Source organism: Scyliorhinus canicula, chromosome 15 (assembly GCF_902713615.1).
Source record: "Scyliorhinus canicula chromosome 15, sScyCan1.1, whole genome shotgun sequence".
In the NCBI taxonomy this organism is placed as follows: Eukaryota; Metazoa; Chordata; class Chondrichthyes; order Carcharhiniformes; family Scyliorhinidae; genus Scyliorhinus; species Scyliorhinus canicula.
Window position 1 is genome coordinate 47,872,183 of NC_052160.1, and position 18,192 is coordinate 47,890,374.

The 18,192-nt window shown below is 52.7% G+C and overlaps 1 protein-coding gene across 5 annotated transcripts in view; it reads right to left on the minus strand.

Moving 5' to 3' along the window:
- LOC119978064 (protein ELFN1-like) overlaps positions 1-18,192 on the minus strand; it is a 427,227-nt gene that overhangs the window by 19,838 nt on the left and 389,197 nt on the right. For 2 of the 5 annotated variants that reach the window (XM_038819426.1, XM_038819425.1), the window contains exon 3: positions 17,451-17,530. The exons of the other annotated variants lie outside the window; for them this stretch is intronic. The gene's annotated coding sequence lies outside the window, so the exon portion shown is untranslated. The remainder of the gene's footprint in view (positions 1-17,450; positions 17,531-18,192) is intronic. 5 annotated transcript variants of the gene reach the window in all.

Here is an 18,192-nt window from a genome sequence, read left to right on the forward strand (position 1 = left end):
TTATGGAGCAGATGGGGCAGTGGACCGTGGAGGTTCACACACCCAGGGGAGAAAGAGTTCGCGATCGCGATCGGAATCTCCAACCGGGTTCCACACTACATGGATGCAAGGATGGTGAAGGGCCATGCCCACCGCTCCCCCCAAGGAGATTGGGCACAGCCCTCCTTGCCGACAAGGCTTTTTTTGTGAGAAAATATCACAGGCCACAATAATCAGACTGGGGAGATCTCATCCTCCACATTCTGGGAGGCACTGAAGGCTGTGATCAAGGTGAGATTAACGCTTAGAAAGCACGCAGAGACAGGCAGGAGAGAGTTGCTAGACATCAACTGGTCTACCCCATAGTGCTTCTGGTGGAGAGGAAAAAGCTACAAATGGACTTTGACCTACTGTCCACTAGGAAGGCAGTGCACCAAATCCATCAGACACAGGGGGACCTTTTACGAACACCGAGACAAAGCCAGCCGCCTGCTGGCTCACCAGCTGAGAAAGCAGGCAGCCGCAAGGGAAATAGCACAGATTCAGGACAACAATGGAAGACTAGTAGCTGAGCCAGAAAAGCTCAACAAAGCATTCAAGGCCTTTTACAGTGGCTAAACACCTCCGAGCCCCCAAAGGGGACTCTAGGGTGAAGCAGTTCCTCAACGGACTGGACATACCAGATGAGGGGGAGGATAGAAAACAGGGGCTGGAAGCACCATTGGAACTGGAAGAAGTCATGAAGAGCATTAACTCCATGCATGCAGGGAAGGCACCGTGAACAGATGGATTCCCGCCTGACCTCTATAAAAATATATCGGCAGCTTGGCTCCGCACTTGCGGGATATGTTCACAGACTCACTAGAAAGGGGCACTCTGCCTCCAACGCTAGCACAAGCCTCAATCTCACCAAGAAAGACAAAGACTCGATCGAATGTGGGTCCTACAGACCCATCTTGCTGCACAACATAGATGCAAAAATACTGGCCAAGATTTTGGCCAGGCAACTGGAGAACTGCGTACCAGAGGTGGTTGCAGAGGACCAGATGGGCTTTGTTAAGGATAGGCAGCTAACATCGAAAATCAGGCGCCTGCTCAACGAGATAATGAGCTCATCCTGGGAGTGAACACCAGAGGTGATCATCTCCCTGGACGCAGAAAAGTCCTTTGACAGAGTCGAGTGAAACTACCCCGTCGAAGTACTGGAGCGGTTTGACTTGAAGCATGGTTCACCGTTTGGATTAAACCTCTGTACAGCGTTTCCATGGTGGATGTGCGGGCTAACACCACCAACTCGAAATACTTCCAGCTGCACAGGTGCACAAGGCAGGGATGCCTGCTCTTCCTGCTCCTATTTGCCCTGGCAATCGAGCCACTGGCGACCACTCTCAGAACGGCAAAAAATTGGAAGAGCATCCAGAGAAGGAGCAGAAGGCACAGAGTCTCGCTCTATGCGGATGACCTGCTCCTTTACGTCTCGGACCTTCAAAGCTGCATGGAGGGAGTCATGATGCTCCTTGAAGAGTTTGGAGCTTTCTCGGGCTACAAATCCAACCTGAGCAAAAGTTAAATCTTCCTGGTGAACCCGCAAGGGAAATGGTCAGAACTGTACGGATTGTCGCATAAACATGCCCAAAACAAATTCTGCTGCCTGGAGAACCAAATTGCCCACGACTGGACACAGATCCATAAATGGAATCTGACAAGTCCTGCAGAGGTGAGACAGGCTCCCACATTCCCATGTGGGGAGGGTGCAGATGATCAAGATGAACATACTGCTCAGGTTCCTCTTCCTGTTCAGATCTATACCGATCTACATCCTCAAGGCCTTTTTTAACATGGCAGACAAAATGATTATGGCATTTGTGTGTGTTGGGGGAGGGAGGGGGAGAAAGAATCCAAGGATCCCCCAAAAGTCCTGCAAAGAAAAAGGAGCATGGGAGGCCTGGCCCTCTCAAAGCTGCAATACTACTACGACTGGACGGCCACAGCAGAAAGAGTGAGGGAATGGGTAAGGGAGCCGGAAGCAGAATGGGTAAGGATAAGGATAGAGGAGAGCTCCTGCATAGAGACATCCCTCTGACCCCTTGCTATAACAGCACTCCCATCCCTGCCAGCCAAGCTGACAGTTAGGGACTGGCAGACGTAAATATGGACAATAATCCTCGATCGTTTGAGTTTTGTCTTTCTCGCTCTTTGGTCTATCTCTCTTTTGTAATTCTAATTTTCCCTTGATTGCTTTTGTAAGATACTATTTGTGGGTATGACACTTGTGATGTGACCATCAATTCACTAGACACACGATTGGAAGTAAACTATGGTTTTAATACTCTAACAACTAAGCCAGCCTGCGACCAGAGGAACTGAGAGCAGGCTTACGGCTGCGGTACTTTATACTTCTGGTTAGTGGGAGGAGCCATGGGCGGAGCCAAGGATGGAGCCCAGTACAAACTCCTCATCTCCCCCTATGGGGAGAGCCGCAAAACGGCTCACATACAGAGCCCACAAGGACACAATACACTCAAGGCAATACAGTGTGAATTACGAGGCATATAATTTACCACATTCACCCCCTTTAAAAAAAATCAAGTCCGGCGGGGGTGACGGGTCTACAAATTGAGCCGGTCCGGTGGCCGAGTTGTCTTTGGGATCGGCGGAGCACCGGGGTTGCAGCCTCTTCGGGTGGCTGGGTGGTGGCGGTTGGTGAGGGTACGATGGTGGACTCAGGGGGTGATTCGGTCCGAGCTTCATACCTGACCGGTGCAACGGGCGACGGGGGGGGGTGCAGGAAATTTATAGGCGCGGGGGCTCAGAGCATGGGCAGTGAACCTATAGGTGCGGGGGCGCAGGGCGTGGGGGGTTGGGTGGGGTGTAGTGTGGGGGGTACCTCGGCAGTAGTGGTGGTGGAGTTGGATCCTGCAGGCGCCAGGTCCCGGAGGGAAACAGTGTCCTGACGGCCGTCGGGGTATTCAATGAAAGCGTATTGGGAGTTCGAATGGAGTAGAAGCACTCTTTCTACGAGCGGATCAGTTTTGTGTGCCCGGACGTGCTTCTGGAGGAGAACCGTGCCCGGTATCCTCAACCAGGCTGGGAGCGAAACCCCCATGGTAGTGCCCCTAGAAAAAACAAATAGTCGTTCGTGAGGGGTCTGGTTGGTGGCGGTGCTTAGGAGGGACCTAATAGCATGGAGCGTGTCGGGGAGGACCTCCTGCCAGTGGGTGGTCGGGAGATTCCTGGACCGGAGGGTCAGTAGGATGGTCTTCCAGACCGTCGCGTTCTCCCTCTCCATCTGCCTGTTCCCCCTGGGGTTGTAGCTGGTAGTCCTGCTCGAGGCGATGCCCTTGTCGAGCAGGTACTGACGCAGCTCGTCACTCATAAAGGACGAACCCCTGTCGCTGTGTACGTAGCTGGGGAAACCGAACAGGGTGAAGATACTGTGCAGGGCTCTGATGACTGTGTGGGAGGTCATATCGGGGCACGGGATGGCAAACGAGAAGCGGGAGAACTCATCGATGACGTTCAGTAAGTACACATTTCGATTGGTCGAGGGGAGTGGCCCTTTGAAATCAATGCTCAGGCGTTCAAAGGGCCGGGATGCCTTTACCAGGTGGGCCTTGTCTGGTCTATAGAAGTGCGGTTTGCACTCCGCGCAGATCGGGCAATCCCTGGTGATGGCATTTACCTCCTCGGTGGAGAAAGGCAGATTTCGGGCTTTGACGTAGTGGGCGAGCCGGGTGACCCCTGGGTGGCAGAGGTAATTGTGGATAGCTTTCAGGCGGTCGTCTTGCACGCTGGCGCACGTGCTGCGGGACAGGGCATCTGGGGGCTCGTTGAGCTTCCCCAGTCGAAACATAATATCGTAATTGTAGGTGGAGAGTTCGATCCTCCACCGCAGGATTTTATCATTTTTAATTTTGCCCCTTTGCGAATTGTCAAACATGAAGGCAACCGATCTTTGGTCGGTGATGAGGGTGAGCCTCCTACCTGCGAGGTAGTGCCTCCAGTGTCGTATGGCTTCCATGATGGCTTGGTCTTTTTCGACCGAGGAGTGTCAAAGTTCCGAAGCGGAGAGGGTTTGGGAGAAAAAGGCGACTGGTCTCCCTGCCTGATTCAGAGTGGCTGCGAGAGTGACCGCTGAGGCTTCGCTTTCCACCTGGAAGGGGACGGATTCATCCACCTCCCGCATGGCTGCTTTGGCGATGTCCTCCTTGATGCAGTTGAAGGCCTGGTGGGCCTCAGCTGACAGAGGAAAGAGTGTGGCCTTAAATAGTGGGCGGGCTTTGTCCGCATACTGAGGGACCCACTGGGCATAATAAGAGAAAAATCCTGGCACCTCTTGAGGGCCCTGAGACAATGAAGGAGAGGGAGTTGTAAGAGGGGGCGCATACGGTCCGGGTCGGGGCCCAGGACTCCGTTTTCCACGACATAGCCGAGGATGGCGAGCCTGGTCGTGCGGAAAATGCATTTCTCCGTGTTATAAGTGAGGTTAAGTTTCTGGGCAGTTCGGAGAAATCGGTGGAGGTTGGCGTCGTGGTCTTGCTGATCATGGCCGCAGATGGTGAAGTTATCCAAGTACGGAAACGTGGCCCGCAGCCCGTACTGGTCCACCATTCGGTCCATCGCTCGTTGGAACACCGAGACCCCATTCGTGACGCCAAAGGGAACCCGGAGGAAATAGAAGAGGCGGCCATCTGCCTCGAACGCCGTGTAGTGGCGGTCTTCCGGGCGGATTGGGAGCTGGTGGTATGCAGACTTCAGATCCACCGTGGAGAAGATGCGGTACTGGGTGATCTGATTAACCATGTCTGCAATCCTGGGGAGGGGGTACTCATCGAGGAGCGTGAACCGGTTAATGGTTTGGCTATAGTCCACTACCATTCAGAATTTTTCTCCGGGGTTGACGACCACCACCTGGGCTCTCCAGGGGCTGTTACTGGCCTCTCTGACTCCCTCGCGTAGGAGCCTCTGGACCTCGGTTCTGATAAACACCCTGTCCTGCAGGCTATACCGCCTGCTGCGAGTGGTTCCGGGTTTGCAGTGAGGTTAGCAAAGAGTGGAGGGGGTCGATATTTAGCGTCGATAGACTGCAGATAGTGAGTCATAGAATCATAGAATTTACAGTGCAGATGGAGGCCATTCGGCCCATCGAGTCTGCACCGGCTCTTGGAAAGAGCACCCTACCCAAGGTCAACACCCCCACCCACCCTATTCCCATTACCCAGTAACCCCACCCAACACTAAGGGCAATTTTGGACACTAAGGGCAATTTATCATGGCCAGTCCACCTAACCCGCACATCTTTGGACTGTGGGAGGAAACCGGAGCACCCGGAGGAAACGCACGCACAGTGGAGGTAGGGGTCCGCCGAAGCTGAGTGTGAGGCTCTTGAGATTACACTGGAAGTCGAGTCCCAGTAAGAGTGGAGCGCAGAGTTCGGGAGTACGTACAGCTGGAAATTAGAGTAGCTGGCGCCCTGAATCATAAGGATCGCGACGGTGCGCCCTTGTATGTGAACAGAGTGTGAGCCCGAGGCGAGGGAGATAGTTTGCCATGCAGGGTAGATAGGGAGCAAACAGCGTCTTACCAGTTCAGGGTGTACGAAGCTCTCGGTGCTCCCGGAGTCGAAGAGGCACGGTGTCCTGTACCCGTTGATTTTAATGGTCATCATCGAGTTCTGGAGGTGATTCGGACGCGACTGGTCCAACGTGACAGCGCTGAGTTGCGGGTAGTCGGCGGCTCGATCAGCTGTGCTGGAGTAGCCCCGTGATGACTGTCCGCTGAGGTCGTAGTCTTCGAGATGAGGTTCGGAGGCTGGAGAGGATGGAGCCCAAGATGGCCGCCCCCGTGGATCGCACGTGGCGGGCGGCGAGGAAGATGCCATCCAAGATGGCGGCCCCCATGAGTCGCACGTGGCCGGCCGCGTGGAGGAGGGTTGCCAAGATGGCGGCCCCCATGAGTCGCACATGTCGGGTGGGGGCGGAGTCGGCATACACGCTGCAGCATTACGGGGCCTGCGGGCCTGTGAGTTTGGGAGGCGAGTGCTCTGGACTGCGGGGGAGTTTGGAGTTTTCAACTTTGCTAGGCATACCCGGGCATAGTGTCCTTTGCGACCGCAGCTGCTGCAGGTCGCGTTGCGGGCCGGGCAGTGCTGCCGTGGGTGTTGGGGCTGCCCACAAAAATGGCATGCAGGTGCTGCATAGTGAGTGGGTGGCCGCGCGGCGCAGGCCTGGCGCAGTTGCTGGTTGGGGGCCCATGATGGGGTTGCTTGGTCCGCGGGGAACGAGGTCAGACTGCGGAACAAGACCTCCATGGTTGTAGCTAACTCTACAGTGTCCTCCAAGTTCTGGGCCCCTATCTCAAGCAATCGTTGGCGCACATAGTTGGACCTTAGCCCTGCCACGTATACATCACGGACAGCGAGTTACATATGCTGGGCGGCTGTTACAGCCTGAAAATTGCAGTCCCGAGCTAGGGCTTTTAAATCGCACAGAAAGTCTTCCAGCGACTCCGCAGGGCGCTGGCGGTGGGTCGTGAAAATGTGCCGCGCATAGACCTCGTTGATGGGCCGCACGTACATTCGGTCGAGCATGGCCAGGGCCTCTGTATATGAGGTGGCACAGTTAAGTTGCGTGGAGATATGATGGCTCACCCTTGCGTGCAGTAGGCTGAGTTTCTGCTCCTCTGTAGTTTCGGAAGTGCTTGATTCAGCCAGGTAGGCCTTGAAACATCTGAGCCAGTGTAGAAAGATTTCCTTCGCCTCTGCAGCCTGCGGGTCGAGTTCTAGTCGGTCAGGTTTGAGGGCTGATTCCATAGTAGGTTTCTTCAAGTTTTCTAAGACTATTAAATTGATGTGACCATCAATTCACTAGACACACGATTGGAAGTAAACTGTGGTTTTAATTGTCTTACAACTAAGCCAGCCTGCGACCAGAGGAACTGAGAGCAGGCTTACGGTTGCAGTACTTTATACTTCCGGTTAGTGGGAGGAGCCATGGGCGGAGCCCAGTACAAACTCCTCATCTCCCCCTATGGGCAGAGCCGTGCAACGGCTCATATACAGAGCCCACAAGGACACAATACATGCAAGGCAATACAGTGTGAATTACAAGGCATATAATTCACCACAACTATAATTTAGCTGAAATATGTAACATAAAAGGTGGAACCCAATAAAAATATTTTATATATATATATACATACATGTAAACTGTGAGATGTAAACGGTACAAGATCTCAGAAAGAGGAGGAGAGAGTTTGTATTGGCTCAATTTGCAGTGGAGGAGCGATTATGGCAACACAAAGCTGTAATACACAGACTGGTGTCAGAGGAAGGCAAAAAAGATACAAGCTGATCTATAACAGGATTTGGATTATGAGCAAACCTCCATTGATGGGGGATATAGCTTTAGGATGGAGTTCCAAATCGTGTCTATAATGCTTCTGTAAAGCAACTCGGAATGCTTTGTTGCAATATAGGTGCTAAATTCAAGTTGTAGTCATTGTTGAAAGACTGTCCCTATTGTTTAGGAGTACGGTACATGCTGCATTTAAGTGTGTGGACTGTGATGTAGTAAGATGGGGGATCTTTCATGAGATGAGGTGTGGACTTGAAATATCACTGAAAGCTCAGGGCTGTGGCTAACAAAAAACATATGGGGCAGGATTCACCGTTTGCCAACGCCAGATTCGCGAAACGCAATTGGGCGGAGAATAGGTTCGAGGCCAAAATCGTGGCATGCGCCGATTTGACGTGAATTTGCGATTCTCCGTCATCTCGAGAGCGGCGTCAATGCGTATCAGAATGAATATACAGTAAACACCGTTTGCATATCATTAGCGGGCCTGACCCGGTATTCTCCTCCTCTGATGGGCCGAGTTCCCGATGGCGCGGTTCACTTGTGTTTTTAAAAATTGTGAAACCAATGTGGTGGCTAATGATGCAGTGACGGGAGGTAGGACACAGAGAGGAGCGACTGGGCTGTCGGGCCAGTCACTGGTCGGGCTGGCTGGGATGGAGGGGCCCTGTCAGGGCCAGAGTTCGGGGGGCGGTGATGGAGGAACAGGCCGAGTGACTGGGATTACACCCCCCCCCCCCCCCCCCCCCCCCCCCACGGGACTGGGGCAGTGACTGGGCCGTCATTACAGCGGCCATCGTGCTAGGGACCCACTGACCACCCACCTTGGCCCCTTTTTCTGCACAGTGACTCCAGCCATATGGGCACCCCCATAACTGAACACCACCCCCTGCCACACCTCCCCCACCCAGCCGCCACCCATCAGCAGCCCACCTAGGGCAACACCCACAGTACCCCTAAGGGCGCAATGGTGCATACTCGTGGCAAGGGCAGTGCCAGCCAATGGTACCCCTGGCATCAGAGACAGGCGCCAGGGCGAGAGCCCCCCAAGGTGCCGCCCACCAGGCATGCAGGGATTGGGGGGGACATGCAGGGGCAGAGCCCGCTGTGCCAACTACGGCCTCAATGAGTCCAGTGGACCTGGTTGGGCACGGGGTTTACACCATGCTAACGTGTCGGCCTTTCACCTTCTGCAGACAATGGATATTGGAATTCAATCACCAATGCCCCTTCTAGCTTGTTACTGTAGCCCTAGGGGATGCCCTGCGACTGTACGAGCGGGAGATGTTCGAGGAGGACGAGGAAGCTACAGCAGCGGAGTGTGCAGCAGCGGAGCATGCTGCAGAGGGACAGGTGGCCGTCGCCTAGCTTGGAGAGCCAGCCGCTGAACAGGTTGAGGAGGACGACGGGGCGAGGCGCCACATGAGGCCTCACGTGTACCGACATTGTCTGTCATTCGAGGACCTGCCAGACCGGGCATGCTGTTGAAATCTCCAGCTGAGCACAGAGGCAGTGTGATATATCTGACAGATGATGGCATACCTGCCACCGCTGGGGTTGGGGGAGGACACCTGCTCCCGGTGGCTTTCAAGGTGATGGTTGCCCTGAATTTTTACGCCACAGGGTTCTTCCAGGTACTGAGTGGGGACCTGTCCGGGATCTCACAGACCTGGGTGCACAGGTACATTCCTGCCGTCGTAGAGACGCTATATGCCCTGGCAGCACAATACATCGATTTCAATGTGGACAGAGCCCACCAGGATGCTCGGCAGCGGGGTTCAGTGCCATTGCCAAGATGCCCCGGGTCCAGGGGGTGATCGACAGTATGCATGTCCCTCTACAAGCGCCTGCAGATGACATGCCACTGTACGTACATCGAAAGGGGTTCCACTCGATGAATGTACAGCTGATATGTGATCATCAGTGGCACATCATACACATTGTAATGCTCTTGTTGGATGCCGTGATTTATTACAAGAGCACTTCTAGTTAAAGTTATAAACAATTTATTAACACGAACTGGTGGTAAACCATATGCAAGACAACAGATGAACAACAGCAAAGTCATGCACATGCAAGCTCCCTCTTTTACTTCCTCCAGCCAGTATCTGAGAGGTCAGCTGACTAACATTCACTCATATACTAGTGAGGCACTTAGTGGTTAGTCAGTGAATTACAACACAACCATGATATCACTGCACAAGTCTGCGTCTGATACCCGGGCAGTATGCAGGACGCCTTCATCCTGGCACACTCTTGACATTCTATTCTTGACATGTTCGAGATGCACCCCAGGCTGATAGTGGCGCCTCCTGGGCGACAGTGATTATCCATTGTGGTCGTGGCAGATGATGCCTATCTCGGCCACAGACTGACGTCAAGACCCACTAGAACGACACCCATGCAGCAACCAGGAACATGATCGAGCAGTGCTTCAGCCTCCTGAAGATGCAGTTCAGGTATATTGACCACTCTGGAGGGGCCCTCTAGTATGACGCTGAGAGTGTCGTCTGCATCGTGGCAGCCTGCTGCGTCCTCAACAACATCGCACAGCAGAGAGGTGATGTGCTGGAGGATGAGGCACGCCAGGCCTCATCTGACGAGGAGGATGTAGGGGAGGGCGAGAATGGGCAGGACATGGGGCCCAGGCAGGAACGGGAGGCCGCTAAATGTTGCCGATTCACCCTGGAAGCCCTGAGGAGGTTGTGCAGTTTCTTCTGGCACTGCTGGCCGGTCCGCATGGTGTTGCTGATGGCGCGGACCGCCACTGCCACCTGCACCCATGCACGATGAACGGCAACAGCTGCAGCCTTCTTCCCGGGCTGGGGTACAGGGCCATCTGCCTCTCCTCCACCGCGTCCAGGAGGGTCTCCAGTTCGGAGTAGGTGAAAGGTGGAGCTGCTCTCCTTGCCACCATCTTGTTGGAAGGGATGGTGTGTGTGGTGAACCACATTCCACTGTTACTCACTGCTGTTTATATATACTCACTGTTATTATTTGTTCCATTGTTACTTACTGGTATTGTTGATGTTGCTTCTGTTGGCTCCGCCTGTGGCTCCGCCCCTCGGGCTTTGTATATAGTTGGCTGATCTGTGGCCCTGCCCCCAGTGAGGGATCAGCAGCAGGCAGGCACACATCTCAGTGTATTAAAGCCAAAATTTAGTTCTATAACTCGCTTTGTCTATTATTAATGGCCCATCAATTTAATACACTGAGATATTACAATGGATGCTGCTCTTAAGCATGACTGACTTGAACTTGACCCGCAGGCAGCCGATGCCACTGCGATCTTCGAGCACTGGCTAAGCTGTTTCATGGCTTACCTCGACTCATCGACCGACGCTGTCACCGAGGTACACAAGGTGCGTCTCCTCAACGCCCAGGTGAGCCCCAAAATTTTTCTGCTGATCAGAGACAGGGCCTCATACGCAGAGGCAATCGCACTGCTAAAAGGACAGTTTGTGAGGGCAGTGAATGAGGTGTTCGCTCGACATTTCCTTGTCACGAGGCGTCAGCGCCCTGGTGAATCACTGGCTGAATTCCTGCGTGACCTGCGAGTACTCGCCTGAAATTGTAACTGCCAGGCAGTTACAGCGGTTCAGCACTCTGAAATCCTAATCAGGGACGTCTATGTGGCCGAAGTCCGGTCTAATTATATCCGACAACGCTTGCTCGAAGGGGGTACCCTTGACCTCAAGGACACTGTGCAGCTCTCTAGCTCTTTGGAAGTAGCGTTCCAGGACATGGATGCCTTTGCGTCTGACCACGCGGCACCCTCGTGGACGTCAGAGGCGCGGCCATCACCCAGCCCGAACGTGTCACGAGCCTGTGCCGCGCGGCAGCCCGCCAACTCCGGGGGTCCGTACTGCTACTTCTGCGGCCAGGGCCAGCACTCCAGACAGCGTTGTCCTGCTCGGAACGCGACCAGCAATGAGTGCGGTAAGAAGGGGTACTTTGCCAAGGTCTGTCAGGCCCGACCTCAAGCTTCTCGACCCAAAGTCTGCCAGGCCTGACTTGAAGCTCACAGGTCCCGCAGTGTGGCATCTTGCCTGCCGGGACCGTCCCTTCTGACGAGTCATCCGCCTCGTGCGGCAAGTGATTGCCCTCATTTTGCCCGCCATCTTCGACGCTGCCTGCCACAAGCGACTCATGGAGGCTGCCATCTTGGGACCATCCCGCTACCACCGACCAGACCAGCCATCTTCCACAGCTCAGCTCCGTCACGCTCGACCAGTCCCGGCCCCATCACCTCAAGAACCCCATGATGGCCGTCCAGGTCAATGGGCACAAGCTGACCTGTCTGTTCGACTCTGGGAGCACGGATAGCTTCATTCATCCGAATACGCTAAGGCGCTGCTCCCCTCGGATTTTTCCTGCGTCCCAGACTATCTCCCTGGCTTCCGGATCACACTCCGTTCAGGTCCGGGGCTACTGTGTCACAAACTTTGCAGTACAGGGCGTGGAGTACGCTAACTTCAAACTCTACGTTCTCCCCCACCTCTGCGCTGCCCTGTTACTAGGACTGGACTTCCACTGTAACCTCCAAAGCCTAACTTTGAAGTTCGGTGGACCCCTGCCCCCTCTCACCGTCTGTGGCCTCGCGACCTTTAAGGTCGCCCCTCCCTCGCTCTTCGCTAACCTCACCTCCGACTGTAAGCCCGTCGCCACCAGGAGCAGACGATACAGTGTGCGGGACAAGGCCTTTATCAGGTTGGAGGTCCAGCGACTCCTGCGGGAAGGGATCATTAAGGCTAGTAACAGCCCCTGGAGAGCTCAAGTGGTGGTCGTCAGGACTGGTGAGAAACACCGGATGGTGGTCGACTACAGTCAGACGATCAACCAGTACACGCAGCTCAATGCGTACCCTCTTCCCCGCATATCTGACATGGTCAACCAGATTGCGCAGTACAGGGTCTTCTCCACAGTAAACCTGAAGTCCTTGTACCACCAGCTTCCTATCCGCCCGGAGTTCCGCCAGTACACTGTCCTCGAGGCAGATGGCCCCCTCTACAACTTTCTCCGGGTCCCATTCGGCGTCACCAATGGGGTCTCGGTCTTCCAGCGAGTGATGGACCGAATGGTTGACCAGTACGGGCTGCGGGCCATGTTCCCGTATCTGGATAATGTCACCATCTGTGGCCATGACCAGCAGGACTACAACGCTAACCGCCACAAATTCCTCCACACTGCCCAGCTCCTTAATTTAACCTATAATAAGGAGAAATGTGTTATCCGGACAATTTGCCTAGCCATCCTTGGCTACGTTGTGGAAAACGGAGTCCTAGGGCCCGACCCCGACTGCATGTGCCCCCTTCTGCAACTTCCCCTCCCCCACTGCCCCAAGGCCCTGAAGAGATGCCTGGGGTTTTTCTCCTATTATGCCAATGGGTCCCCAATTATGCGGACAAGGCCCGCTCACTTATCAAATCCACCATTTTCCCCTGACGACTGAGGCCTGCCTGGCCTTCAACCATATCAAGGCAGATATTGCCAAGGCTACGATGCACGCAGTAGACGAGTCCATCCCGTTCCAGGTGGAGAATGATGCGTCTGACTTTGCCCTGGCCGCTACCCTCAACCACACAGGCAGGCCCATGGCTTTCTTCTCCCGTATCCTCCATGCCTCCGAAATTCGGCACTCCTCTGTCGAAAAGGAAGCAGAAGCCATTGTGGAAGCTGTGCAACATTGGAGGCATTACCTGGCCGGCAGGCGATTCACTCTCCTCACTGACCAACGGTCGGTTGCCTTCATGTTCAATAACACACAGCGGGGCAAGATCAAGAACAACAAGATCTTGAGGTGGAGGATTGAACTCTCCACCTATAACTACGACATCTTGTATCGGCCTGGGAAACTCAATGAGCCTCCAGATGCCCTATCCGACGGTACATGTGCCAGTGTACAAGTAGACAAACTTCGTACCCTCCACGATGACCTCTGTCTCCCGGGGGTCAACCGGCTCCTCCATATCATCAAGGCCCGCAACCTGCCTTACTCCACCGAGGAGGTCAGGACCATGACCAGGCACTGCCAAGTCTGTGCGGAGTGCAAACCACACTTCTATCGGCCTGACTCACCTGGTGAAGGCCTCCCACCCCTTTGAACGCCTCAGTACCGATTTCTGTGTACTGCCACCAACGAGACCTCTCACGAACATTTGTTCGTCTTCGCTGAGAAGCCCACCTCAGGGGTCTCGCTCCCGTCCTGGCTGACAGTCCCAGGGCCCGTCCTCCTCCAGAAGCATGCGAGGAGCCATAAGTCAGATCCCCTGGTCGAGAGGGTTCTGCTCCTCCATGCAAATCCACAGTATGCCTACATGGCACACCATGACGGGTGGCAGGACACAGTCTCCCTCAGGGACTTGGCACCCGCAGGTTCCCCAGCGACTATCACCAACACGCCCACCCCTACACCATCTACCACCATCACCACCACTCGGCTGCCTCGGGACTTGGCACCGGCAACTTCCCCAGTGACCATTACCACCACCCCCGCCCCTACACCGTCTCCCTCTCCGTCGGCTCATCGGGATGAAGAAGAAGACAACACACTCCCGGAGTCGAAGGTCTCGACACCCGTGCCCACATCACAGCCGGGACTGAGGCGATCATGGCGGAAGGTTAAAGCTCCTGTCAAACTCAATCTGTGAGTCCACTTCACCCCTGCTGAACTTTTTTTTTAACAGGGGGTGAATGTGGTGAACCACGTTCCACTGTTACTTACTGCTGTATATATATGTTCACTGTTATTGTTTGTTCCATTGTTACTTACTGTTGTAGTTATTGTTTCTGTTGGCTCCGCCTGTGGCTCAGCCCCTCGGGCTTTGTATATAGTTGGCTAATCTGTGGCCCTTCCCTCACTGAGGGATCAGCAGCAGGCATGCACACATCTCAGTATATTAAAGCCACAATTTAGTTCTGTAACTCGCTTCATCAATTATTGATGGTCCATCAGTGTGTGTGGGGAATGAGATGTGTATGTGCGGCTGCAGGTTGTCAGCCTCCTGAGTGTCAATCGCAATTCTGGCACCGTTTTTTATTAGACGCGATTGTGTTTCACGTGGCACCGGTGCTAGCCCCTCAACAGTAGCAGAATTGGTCCAGCGTGGCGGCAGTTTTGATATTGTAAAAGTCCACAAATTCTGCGTTGGCGTCAACACGTGGGGCAGGATTCTCTGATTCTCGGGTGCCGGAGAAGGCAAAAATGACGATGCTGGCCCCAAGATGTACAGGCGTCGCTGGTCTTTCGAGGAGATGATGGACAGTGTGTGCTGCAGGAAACTCTGTCTCAAAGAGACAGTGTGGCACCTGTGCAATGTCCTGATGGAATTTTCACCCTGTGGAGGAGGAGGACACCGGCTCCCGATGGCTGTGAAGGCCAGCGCAGCCCTGCAACCGGATCATTCCAGGACTCCACTGGGAACTTGTGCGGTATTTCCAAAACTGCAGCCCATAAATGCAACTGTGAGGTCACAGATGCCCTGTATGTCTAGGCAGTAGACTATATCAACTTTGAGCTGGATCAAACCCACCAAGATGCCTGGGCTATAGGATTTCCGCCATTGCCGGGGTGCCCCAGGTCCGGGGGTAATTGATGGCATGCATGTTGCCTTGCATGCCGGTACCGGGGCATCATGGAGTGCCCTTCATTAACAAGAAGGGGTTCCACTCCCTGATGTCCAGAAAGCTCTGATGCAATGTGTATCCTTGAAGGATATCAGGGTGATGTTAAGATGAAACAACAATCATGTGAAACAGTCTGGTGGCCAGCAATAGATCGCTGCATAGAAGAGCTCATTAGAAACTGTGTAGCATGTACACCCACTGAATAATCTATTAAATCATGCCCTGTACCTCTACAACTGGCCCCATGGCCAACAAAACCATGGCAACAACTCCAAGTAGATATTTTTGGAAAAGTGCAAATGGCCCTAGCAATCAATATTTTTGCTTATTATTCATGATCTACATAGCAAATGGCTGGAAATTGCTACACTATATTCCGCAACCACCACTTCAGGCATTGACATTTTAGACAATGTATTTACAAAATTAGGTTTGCTGGAGACTGTCACTACAGACAGAATCACTGTTTGTTTCCAGTCGGTTCACGAAGATCTTTGAAAGGTACAAAATTCACCAGCACCTGACACCGCAGTGTAACCTGCAATCGACTGATGCTGTTGAACAATTCAACAAGATGAACAAGGGCAGTCTGAGAGCTAACATTTTGGACGGGAAAATATTCAAACAATCCGTCCATACCCTACTTCGTACATATCAATCTATTTTACCAGAAGAATAGCAGCTGAACTTATGACTGGATGTAAGATTGGCCATAATTCCATGTGCTGCTGTCCATCCTTTTTAAATTTAGAGTACCCAATTCATTTTTTCCAATTAAGGGGCAATTAAGCGTGGCAATCCACCTACCCTGCACATCTTTGAGTTGTGGGGGCGAAATCCACACAAACACGGGGAGAATGTGCAAACTCCACACAGACAGCATCCCTGGAGTCTGAATCGAACCTGGGACCTCGGAGTCGCGAGGCAGCAGTGCCAACCACTGCGCCACTGTGCTGCCGCACGCTGACCATCCTTAAGCCAGCATGACTGTGTCAGAGCGAAAGTGGAAGAAATCACAAAGCAACAAGGTAAAGCAAAACCTGCTCAATAAGTAAACACATGCAAGGAAAGCACGATTTGAAGTTGGGGATTGGGTTCACATCACATTGGGCAGTACGGTAGCATAGTGGTGAGCACTATGGTTTCACAACACTAGGGTCCCAGATTCGATTCCCACCTTGGGTCACTGTCTGTACGGAGTCTGCACGTTCTCCCCATGTCTGTGTGGGTTTCCTCCGGGTGCTCCGGTTTCCTCCCACAAGTCCCGAAAGACGTGCTATTAGGTAATGTGGACATTCTGAATTATCCCTCTGTGTACCCGAGCAGGTGCCGGAGTGTGCCGACTAGGGGTTTTTCACAGTAACTTCATTGCCGTGTTAATGTAAGCTTACTTGTGGCAATAAAGATTATTATTATAAACAACCAAATCATGACCACAAGCTTGCATCATCTCTATCAGGCCCAAAGCAGATGACATGGTTATTCGTTAATAATGCTGATCTGTTGGATGACAATACAAATTGAACGTGAAATGCTTGATAGCGAGCAGACCAGGACATTTTGAGGACAATGATTATGAGGCTACATTTCCTCTTTCAATGAGTTACTGCAGTGTTGATCATCTGCCTTACCAAGCTCATCATGCACAACCACAGCCTGAAGTTTGTAGATCTGATTCAGCTGCTCGCAGACGAATATTTTTCACTGTACCTCGGTACACGTGACAACAAACAAATCCAAATCCAATGCCATTATCAGTGATCATCACATCTCAAAGACTATATCAGTATTTAGAGAAAATGGACATGCTGAACTCTAAGAAATGACTCAATGTATGTATGTTTGTTGTTTAGTATAGTTTAATTTAAAATAAGGGACTGGATTTCATGTCCCCAGCGGGCATGTTTTTGTCGGGGGCATGTAAAATACGAGGGGTGCCCAGTCCAACACCCATCCCCTAGCTGCATCCCATAATATGGTAGGAGGACTGGTGCCTGCCTTCCATAATCAAACAAATAATTGTAGGTCAATTGAGCTTGTAACCAAGCCAATTGACCAGGATATGATGCTGCCCATGCCAATATGGTTCGCATATTGCAGGCAGGCAGAAGTGGGCAGTTTGTTTTTTGAGGTCAAGCTAAAAGAAAGTGGGAAGGAAGGGGGGGGGGGGGGCACGTCATTTGGGGGAGTGGAAAGTGTGCCTTGCGAGAACACCCCCCTTTAAGATATTGACTCCCCTCATTCCTTGCTGCCTATCATCCAAATCGCGGCCTCGCCACCCCCTCCCTAGGATCCTTCCCCACGCTAAAAGCCCAGACATGCCTGTCTCCAGCAACCATCACTCTTCCTGTTCCTCACTGCAGTCCTGGATGAGCTCTGGCATTGACAAGACTGCTAGAAGTAGCGGCCAATCTGATTGGCAAGAAGCTCTCAAGGGAGGAACCTCTTGTCCACTGAGGGGGCGGATGTCCCACTATGAAACTTATTTACCTCACTGGCAGTGCGTTTTGGCTGCACATTAACGCCTTCCAGGTGTATCAGCTGTCGGATGACTTTCCTTCCAGGCGGGGCTGTAAAATACAGCGCAATGTCTTTTAGTTTTACAATGGGGAAATTATGAAAAAAAATGAAAATCGCTTTATTGTCACGAGTAGGCTTCAATGAAGTTACTGTGAAAAGCCCCTAGTCGCCACATTCCGGCGCCTGTCCGGGGAGGCTGGTACGGGAATCGAACCGTGCTGCTGGCCTGCTTTAAAAGCCAGCGATTTAGCCCAGTGAGCTAAACCAGCCCCTGTTGTCTTGTTATGCTATTGTTAATTTTTGATTGTATGTGCCTGTTAACAGTTCTCTGTGCTGTTAGTCAAGCCAGGGTGTGGTTACAGAATGAAACAAAAACTAAACCGAGAGAAGCAGATGGAAGAATTAGAGAGCAGACATTCTAAAAGCACTGTGGATAATGCTCCGGTGCACACAGAATCTGCTGCGTCATGTCCACAAATTTCCAAAGCATATAATACAACAGTAAAGCCTTGGAACATCCACCTGCAAAGGCAAATAGGTCTCAGCCAAAGGATAGCACCTCTGACAGCATAACACTGGCATGAAGCTTCAACCTACAACTTGCTGATATAGTGGCCAGACTGCTTTCTGCTAACTTGTCACATAATTGGCAGGGTATTTTTTGGCAGCCTGGTAGAGGTAACATCAGTAGAGGACAGTGAGAGCATGTTGA